Here is a 9,294-nt window from a genome sequence, read left to right on the forward strand (position 1 = left end):
TAGTCCTCTGGCCAGCACCCCTGGTTCTCTATTCCTAGGTGGCATCTGGTCACTTTATCTGAATTCAGATACTTCCCATTCCCATCCACTTTTTTGCTTCTGCAATAGGTTTTATACAGTAGAACCCATACCCAGAGATTCTGTTTTAGAAGATTTGGGATAGATGCAGAAATCTGCATTTTAAACAATCTACCCAGATGATTCCAATGCAGGTAATTTGTAGACTGCACTTTGAGAAACATGCCCTACAAAGCAATGTATGGTCTATAACAGATAATAATGGTAGCTCACATATATGGTACTTACTGTGCACCAGGAACTGTTCTAAGACCTTGCTTATCCTTTGTGGTAAATACTCTGATTATTCCACTTTTATATCTGGGCAATGAAAATAATGTAAGTTCTGTGTGACTCTGAATGAGTCAGATGGTGAAGATGAAATTCAAACCTGGCTCCAAGTTTGACTCCAAGCTGGTGCTCCTTAACCACTACGTGATGCTGCCTCTTACACTGATATGTTGTGTTGCAGCTCCACCATCACCAAGTCTACATTTTGCATAGCATTTCATATAATAGTAAAATTGACGTTATCCAAGTATTCAAACTAAAAAGCAAGATGTTAGCTAAATGCACTATTGAAGGATGGGGGCTTGTGGGAAGATATTACACTCACTTTTTTTTTTTTTTTAAGTTAAAATGTACATAGCAGGGCTGGGTGCAGTGGCTCATGCCTGTAATCCCAGCACTTTGGGAGGCTGAGGGTGGGTGGATCACCTGAGGTCGGGAGTTCAGGACCAGCCTGACCAACATGGAGAAACCCCATCTCTACTAAAAATACAGAATTAGCCGGGCATGGTGGCATATGCCTGTAATTCCAGCTACTTGGGAGGCTGAGGCAGGAGAATTGCTTGAACCCGGGAGGTGGAGGTTGAGGTGAGCCAGGATCTCGCCATTGCACTCCAGCCTGGGCAACAAGAGTGAAACTTGGTCTCAAAAAAAAAAAAAAAAGTACATAGCAGTATATACATATGGTAAATTTTAACCATTTCTAAATGTACTCTGGCATTAAGTACATTGACATTGTGCAACCATCACCACCATCCATGTCTCGAAATTCTTCATCTTCCCCAGCTGAAACTCTGGACGCTGTAAACAATAACTCCTCACACCACCACCCTCCCCACCAGCCCCTGGCTACAACTGCTCTCCTTCCTGTCTCTATGAATTTGACTTCTAGAGGTACCTCACATAAATGGAGTTATAAAATATTTGTTCTTTTTAGGACTGACTTATTACGCTTAATGTCTTCAAGTTTCTTCCATTTTGTACCAAATGTCAGCATTTCTTTCCCTTTTAATGCTGAATAATATTCCATCGTGTGTGTGTGTACACCATGTTTTGTTCACTCATCCATTGATGGACACTTGGGTTTGCTTCCACCTTATGGCTGTTTATGAATAAAGCTACAATGAATGTCACTGTACAAATATCTGTTTGAATCCCTACTTTCATTTCCAATTGTTTTTTTCAAAGCAATTATTTGTTTTCACATCAACAAAGCAGAGTTAGAGTGAACTATTGCTAGGGATATTCTAGACAACATTTCTTCCAAGCCAGCAGGTTCGTTAGGCCAGTAGGATTAGCCTCAGCTGGGAACTTGTTAGATGTGCAAATTCTTGGGCCCCAGACTTACGGAATCAGAAAATCTGAAGCTGGGGACTGGCAATATATCTTTTTAACTAGCCCTCTAGGTAATTATGATGACGACTTAAGTTCCAGGTCTGTTTTGAGAACCACTGTTCTAAGCATCCAACATGTTACCTCAAATAGACTTCTCACATATGGCAAACCTTTACAGAGAGTAAAAGGACTTTTTGTTCCAACAAAAGCAATTGTAATAGCAGGGCTTCATGACAAGCCAAAGAAATGCTTTTCATCTGCCTTATTTTTAAGTTGATGCGTGCAGGATGTGCAAGTTTGTTACATGGGTAAACATGTACCATGGTGGTTTGGTGCACCTATCAGCCCATCACCCCGCATGCATTAGCTATTCTTCCTGATGCTCTCCCTCCTCATCTGCCTTATTTTAAACTGAAGAACCCCATTCTCCACCTGGGCAAATTGCTCTGTATTTTCTTTTTTCATTTCTCTGTCTATCACAGTTCTTTTAATTCTTCTGAGGATGGCAGAGTGAAAGAGAAACAGAAATGCAGTTTGGGGTCTGACCATCATCTGCCTTACCATAAAAGCTCAGTAGCCCTTGGTATGATTATACCACCACAGGTTTTTTGGATGACATAAACAAATGGAAACTATATTTTAATGTCTCTTAATTCCAATAATTTGGAATTATTTCAGAGAAAATGATTGATTGATTGATTTTTCCTGAGACAGAGTTTCACTCTGTTGCCCAGGCTGAAGTGCAGTGGCCCAGTCTTGGATCCTGCAACCTCTGCCTCCTGGGTTCAAGCGATTCTCATGCCTCAGCCTCCAGAGTAGCTGGGGTTACAGGCACGGACCACCATGTCCAACTAATTTTTGTAATTTTAGTAGAGATGGGGTTTCACCATGTTGGCCAGGCTGATCTCAAACTCCTGACCTCAGGTGATCCACCCACCTCAGCCTCCCAAAGTGCTGGGATTACAGGTGTGAGCCACCATGCCTGGCCGAAAATGATTTATATACATCTTGTACTTACAACTATGCATTGAGTCATTACAGGAAGACCCAACTGAGGCTGAAAGGACCTCTTGGATGTAATTTTGGAGACTGGATCATTTGGGTTTTCTACATTTCATGAAGTGAATTCACAGATCAGGGTTTCTTTAACTCTAGTACCTACGTGCCACTTCAAGAAACGATAAGTGAAAGCAGCTACCAAAGTAAGTCTGTCTTAGAACACCAGCCTGCCTTCAACTGAACATAAACAACTAAAGATGTATCAGAAAAGTGTTGATATTGTTAAAGAAAAAATTACTGACACGTTAAAACAGTAGGGAAAATTCTATTCGGGACTATTGCTGTAGGTGTCAAGACTATCAAAATAAGGGAGATAGATTGGGCTAAACTCAATATAGCAAAGACAGCTGGGGCTTTGTAGCCAGTGAGCAGAGTGAGGGGGTCAGTGGATGGAAAACTACCAAGGAAACATCATGGGTAGGGAGATTCTTGCTAAACTGACTTTGACAGGACTCTTGCTGAAGGCAGGCCGGAGTGGTCAGATATCAAAGGTGGGGAATTCTCACTAAACTGATTTAGCAGGATTCTTGCTAAAACTGGGCTAGGCAAGCCAAAGACAGAGCCCAAGGATGAGGCCTAGTTGAAAAGGGGGCTCAGAGAAGGCTGTCTAAAGAAGAGTCTGTCAAAATAATCACAACCAAAAAATTTTTACAAATACCCCAAAACAATTTGCTTGCATTATTAGTGGGATGTATTCAAAAGAGAACCATTGTAGAGTAAGTGCTAAAATCTTGTTGGTCATCAGTGGTTTTATTGTTAGTATTGATATTAATACTTAATAGATGTATTGATCAATGATAACAGCACAGGTCAGTTGAGCACTTTGAATATTCCATCTACTCTTCTAGGTGTTTTTCATGCACCATCTCACTGAGACCTCAACAAGGGTTTAATGAGGTAGGTACTGTTAATATCTTCATTTTACATATAAAGAAACACTCAGCGAAATTGAGAATTTGTTGAAGATTACACAGTTAATAAATGGCACAGCCAGGTACTGTACCAGGGCAGGACTACAAAGACTACAAGCTTAACCAGCAGGCTATACTGCCTCTCAAACAAGTAATTCTTAGTCATAATTAAGATTTTTATTTTTTTTTTGAGAGAGTCTCCAAAAAAACCGGAAGCTGTTGCCGAGGGTGGAGTGCAATGCTGCAATCTCGGTTCACTTCAACCTCTGCCTCCCAGATTCAAGCGATTCTCATGCCTCAGCTTCCCTAGTGGCTGGGATTACAGGGGTGTGCCACCACGCCTAATTTTTGTATTTTTAGTATAGATGGGGTTTCACCATGTTGGCCAGGTGGTTCTTTTACCACTGGCCTCAAGTGATATGCCCACCTTGGCCTCTCAAAGTGCTGGGATTACAGGCGTGAGCCACCGTGCCTGGCCACAAATTTTCATCAAGGGAATAATTGTATGATTTATCAAGTTAGAAAAGATACTATTATTTGGTTGAAGGGTTAAAACATTCGAGTAATGTTGAGTGATAAGATATGCAAACTCATGATTTTTTAAAGGAATTTATCTCTTCCAGTTCTGTCTCTGGTGTGGTCTAATGTAGCAGCACCATTACCGTTCCTGAGTAAAAGCCTCCCAGTCTTAGGTTTTTGGTGTCACTATGAATTTCTGCTCAAAAGTAGCAAGATCTCTTGGGCAGTGGCTGCTTCCATGTCAGGGGCTGAAGGAGTGAAGATGGTCCTGGAACTTTACTTTGCAGAGAAGCAAGGATGGGATGCCTTCAGAGTTCTGATGGGGCTGAACAAAGAAGCCAGCTTACAAGGAGCTCAAGGAGCTCCTACTGGCCAAGATTTAACAACTTGAGCATCAAAATGGAAAATACAAATTGTAATTAATTCAAACAAGTAGACTGTGAAAAACTGTTTCTATCATAACGTTTTTGAAAGAAAAATTGAGATTTTCTTTTCAAATAACTAATATATATAAATTTATTTTTATTCTGAAAACTATTTCATTGTAAGTTTAACGTCAGGACACAGAGAAGTGTATTGCACATATTCTAGATAAGTTACTTATACCCTGGGTTACGGCCCTCACACAGCTCACATACTGGGAGGCACACAGGTAGGAGACTCTCAGCAAACTCCTGTGTGAGAGCTGTGCTGGGGCGAGTACGTTCTCCTCAGAAGTCCATTCTTCAAGAGGCATCTGACTCAGATTTGTGATCAGAGCTATGAGTATTTCTCTGTGTTACACAGCAATAAATAATTTACTAAGAGGAAAAAAAAGTGCTAAGAGGATGGATCCTGTATAGCGAGAGGCTGAAGATGAGAAGGCAGGGTGATTCCATATATCATGGTCCTGAATCAGAGGGACGGAATCCCCTGGTGAATAAGAGGAAGACTGCCTATTATAACTGAACAGGAATGAGAAAATGAGAGGACACAACTTTAAAACAATGTCTCGAATGTGCAATTGTATTTTGAGACCCAGTTAATTCACTGGTACCACTCCTCTTGGATATGATCCATTTGGGAACATTACTTGGGAGTTCTAAAATCTGAGTAGGGATCAAATTCGGTCACCATTGTGTAAAAGGCCCAAAGGGCTGTGCTGAGGGGGAGAATAGTGCACACTTTAGAACTAGAGTATGTCGAAGATGATTTTGGCCTCCAGATTGTCATCAACTCTGTCATTCCAGAGTTGTGTCACCAACAAGGCACACCAGTTTTTGTCCCCTCTTGCCATTTTCCCAGTCATTCCTGTTGGCTTTTCTCTCTAACAGGGTTCTGCTTACCCCATACATCCCCTTCTGGCTGGTGAGGGTCTCTTTCATCCTCATGATGGCTGCCTTTAACTTAGGCTTGCTGGTCCACAGGGTCAGTGGTACTCTGGTCACATGTTCCAGGCTCCACAGCCCATGACTAGAAAAGTAGCCCACGGCTATATTGAGCTGTCTTCAGGATGCACTGCTGTAGCCAGTAGGATGCATAAGCATGTGACAGGCCCTATGGCAATATGGTGGAGGCCCAGGAAAGCCATGAAATTAGAGCTGCTCAAAGTCTGAGCCTATGTTGCATCTCTGCTGCTTCTCTTTACAGGATTTAAAACTTAAATGTCTACATTAAACTTAAGGTAATGTTTATTTTTTTAAGGATAGATAATTCACATAAAATTTACCTTTTCAATGTGTAGAATTGTGTTTTTAGTATAGTCAGAGTTGTACAACCATGGTTACTAATTCCAGAATATTTTCATCACCCTAAAAAGGAACCCCATACTCATTAGGAGTTGCTTCCCATTCTCCCTATCCCTCTGGCAACCACTTGTCTATTTCTATGTATTTTCCTATTCTGAACATTCCATATAAATGGAATCACACAGTATGTGGTCTTTGGCGTCTGGCTTCTTGCAATTAATACAATGTTTTCAAGAGTCATTAATGTTCTAGCATATATCAGTAATTTTTTATGACTAAACATTACTATTCCACTGTATGGAAAAACCACATTTTGTTTATTCAACAGTTGCTGGACATTCAAAAAACAGTTTTAGCTACATTGAAATTTATATCTTATGCATATTATAAACACTACTGCCATGAACATTCATATATAGGTTTTTGTGTGGACATCTGTTTTCAGTTATCTTGGGTATATGCCTGAGCGGAATTGTTGGGTCATATGGTAACTCTGTTTAAATTTTTGAGGAACTGCCAAACTTCCAAAGTGACTCCACCATTTTACAATCCTAGGAGCAATGTGTGATGGTTCCAATTTCTTTACATCTTCACCACTTGTACTGTGTCTGTGAGTCAGCCTAGTAGGTATGAAGTATCTTTTCATGTATTCAATAGCCATGTTGGAGAACTGTGTTCGGATTCTGAGCATCTTTTGTCTTTTTATTATTGAATTTTAAGAGTTCTTTATAATTCTGGATGTAGGTCCCTTATCAGATACAAATGCTTCTCAATTTAGGATGGGTTATGTCCTGGTAAACCCATCGTAATGTTAAAAAAATCTCAAGTTGAGGCCAGGCACGGTGGCTCATGCCTATAATCCCAGGACTTCAGGGGGCCAAGTCGGGCAGATCACTTGGTCAAGCGATCAAGACCATCCTGGCCAACATGGTGAAACCCCATTTCTACTAAAAATACAAAAATTAGCTGGGCATGGTGGCATGCACCTGTAGTCCCAGCTATTCGGGAGGCTGAGGCAGGAGAATCACTTGAACCCAGTGATTCAAGTGAGGTTGCAGTGAGCTGAGACCGTGCCACTGCACTCCAGCCTGGCGACAGAGCAAGACTCTGTCTCAAAAAAAAAAAAAAATCTCAAGTTGAACCATCGTAAGTTGGAGGTCATTTGTATATGATTTGCAAATATTTTCTCCCATTCGGGGGCTGACTTTTCACTTTCTTGATGGTGTCCTTTGAACAGAGCACACAAGTCTTTAATTTTGATGAAGTCCAGTTTATCTGTTTATTTTTCTTGTTGCTTGTGCTTTTGGTGTCGTATCTAAGAAACCACTGCATAATCCAGGGTTATGAAGATTTACTCCTGTATCTTCTTCTAAAGGTTTTATAGTTTTATCTCCACACTTCGATTTTCAAATATTCTTTAGAAATGCCCAAAGACCTTTCTGCCAAACAGAAAAGTCAAGAATCCACGGTGTCCCTCACTTGCAAATGAAGTAATCTGGACAATTTCCCACCTAAGAGTCTCTGTCTTTACTACTTTTTATCTACTTTCCAATCACGTGCTCAGAAAGGACCTTAGTTCTTAGTGTGGAACAAGTATAACTCATTAAATGTAGTCTTGGAATCTGCAGAGTTTGTGCTATGTGCTGGGCAACAAACTAGGCGTTGGGGGTACAAGTGAGACCACTCAGGTCTGCAAAGAGCTCACAGGCAGTTGGTAATGATCAGAAACAAGAAACTACAGGGTCACCAGAACTGTGAAAAAAAGTGGCCCCTCATAATGCAGTGGGGTTGGGGTGGAGGGCAGTCTCCAAAGTGAGTTCTAAAGGAAAAAGCACATGCAGACGCCCGAAGCTGACAAGTACATGGTATGTATTGAGAACTGCAAAGAACTCGCTATGACCGGGTGATCAGAAGCAAGAAGAGTTCAAGAGAAACAGATGTTCTAGAGAGAAGTTAGCCAGAATGGTAAAGCAGCTACCACGGCCATTGTGTTGTGCCAGATGTTGTGGCACCAGTTAGCACAATTTCATTTCATGCAACTATAAGACCAAGTTGTTAACCTTGGCCTTTGAGTGTTTTTAAATGACAAATAATAATTGTAGGCTGGGCACGGTGGCTCACACCTGTAATTCCAGCACTTTGGGAGGCCGAGGCAGGCGAATCACTAGGTCAGGAGATCGAGACGAGCCTGGCCAACACAGTGAAACCCTGTCTCTACTAAAAATACAAAAAATTAGCTGGGTGTAGTGGCGGGCACCTGTAACCCCAGCTACTCGGGAGGCTGAGGCAGGAGAACTGCTTGAACCCAGGAGGTGGAGGCTGCAGTGAGCTGAGATTGCACCACGGCACTCCAGCCCAGGTGACAGAGTGAGACTCCGTCTCAAAACAAACAAACAAAAAAAGACATAATAATTGTACATATTTATGGGACACAATGTGGTGTTTCATTACATGCACACACTGGTGTAATCCAATCAGGCTAATTAATAGATCCATCACCTCAAACATTTATCATTTCTTGTGGGGAGAACATTAAAAAACCCTCTTTTGGCTGGGCACTGTGGCTCACACCTGTAATCGTAGCACTTTGGGAGGGTGAGCTGGGAGGATTGCTTGAAGCCAGGAATTCAAGACGAGCCTGGGCAACATAGTAAGATTCTACCTCTACAAAAAATAAAAAATTATGGCTTCTTGTAGTGGGAAATGAAAAAAATTAAAATATTAGCCAGGTGCAGTGGTGTGTGCCTGTAGTTCCAGCTATTCTGGAGGCTGAGGCAACAGGATCACTTGAGCCCAGTTCAAGGCTATAGTGATCTACAATCATGCTACAGCACTCCAGCCCAGATGACAGAGCAAGACTCTGTCTCTAAAAAAAAAAAAAAAAAAAAAAAGCCAAAAACCCTGTTTCAGCTATTTTGAAATATACATTAACTATAATCATCATGCTGTACAACAGATCACTAGAACTGATTCCTCTTAATTGAAATTTCCCTTTCCCTTTCTACTCCCCGTACCCCCAACCACAGCCTCCAGTAATCACCATTATATCCTCTACTTCTATGAGCTCTACTTTTTGAGAGCTCATGTAAATAATACAGTATTTGTCTGTGTCTGGCTTATTTCACTTAGTATAATGTCCACTAGGTTCATCCATGTTATCACAACTGACAGAATGTCTGCTTTTTAAAGGCTGAATAGTATTCCATTGTGTACATTCACATTTACAAAAATCCACCCTTTGACAAGCATTTCTGTTGTTTCCATATCTTGGTTATTGTGAATAATGCTACAGTGAAACACTGTAGGGCAGACATCTCTTTGACATACTGATTTCAATTCCTTTGGATATATATGCAGATGTGGGATCATATGGTAATTCTACCTTTAGTTTTTTGAGG

This window comes from Nomascus leucogenys, chromosome 4 (genome assembly GCF_006542625.1).
Source record: "Nomascus leucogenys isolate Asia chromosome 4, Asia_NLE_v1, whole genome shotgun sequence".
Lineage (NCBI taxonomy): Eukaryota > Metazoa > Chordata > Mammalia > Primates > Hylobatidae > Nomascus > Nomascus leucogenys.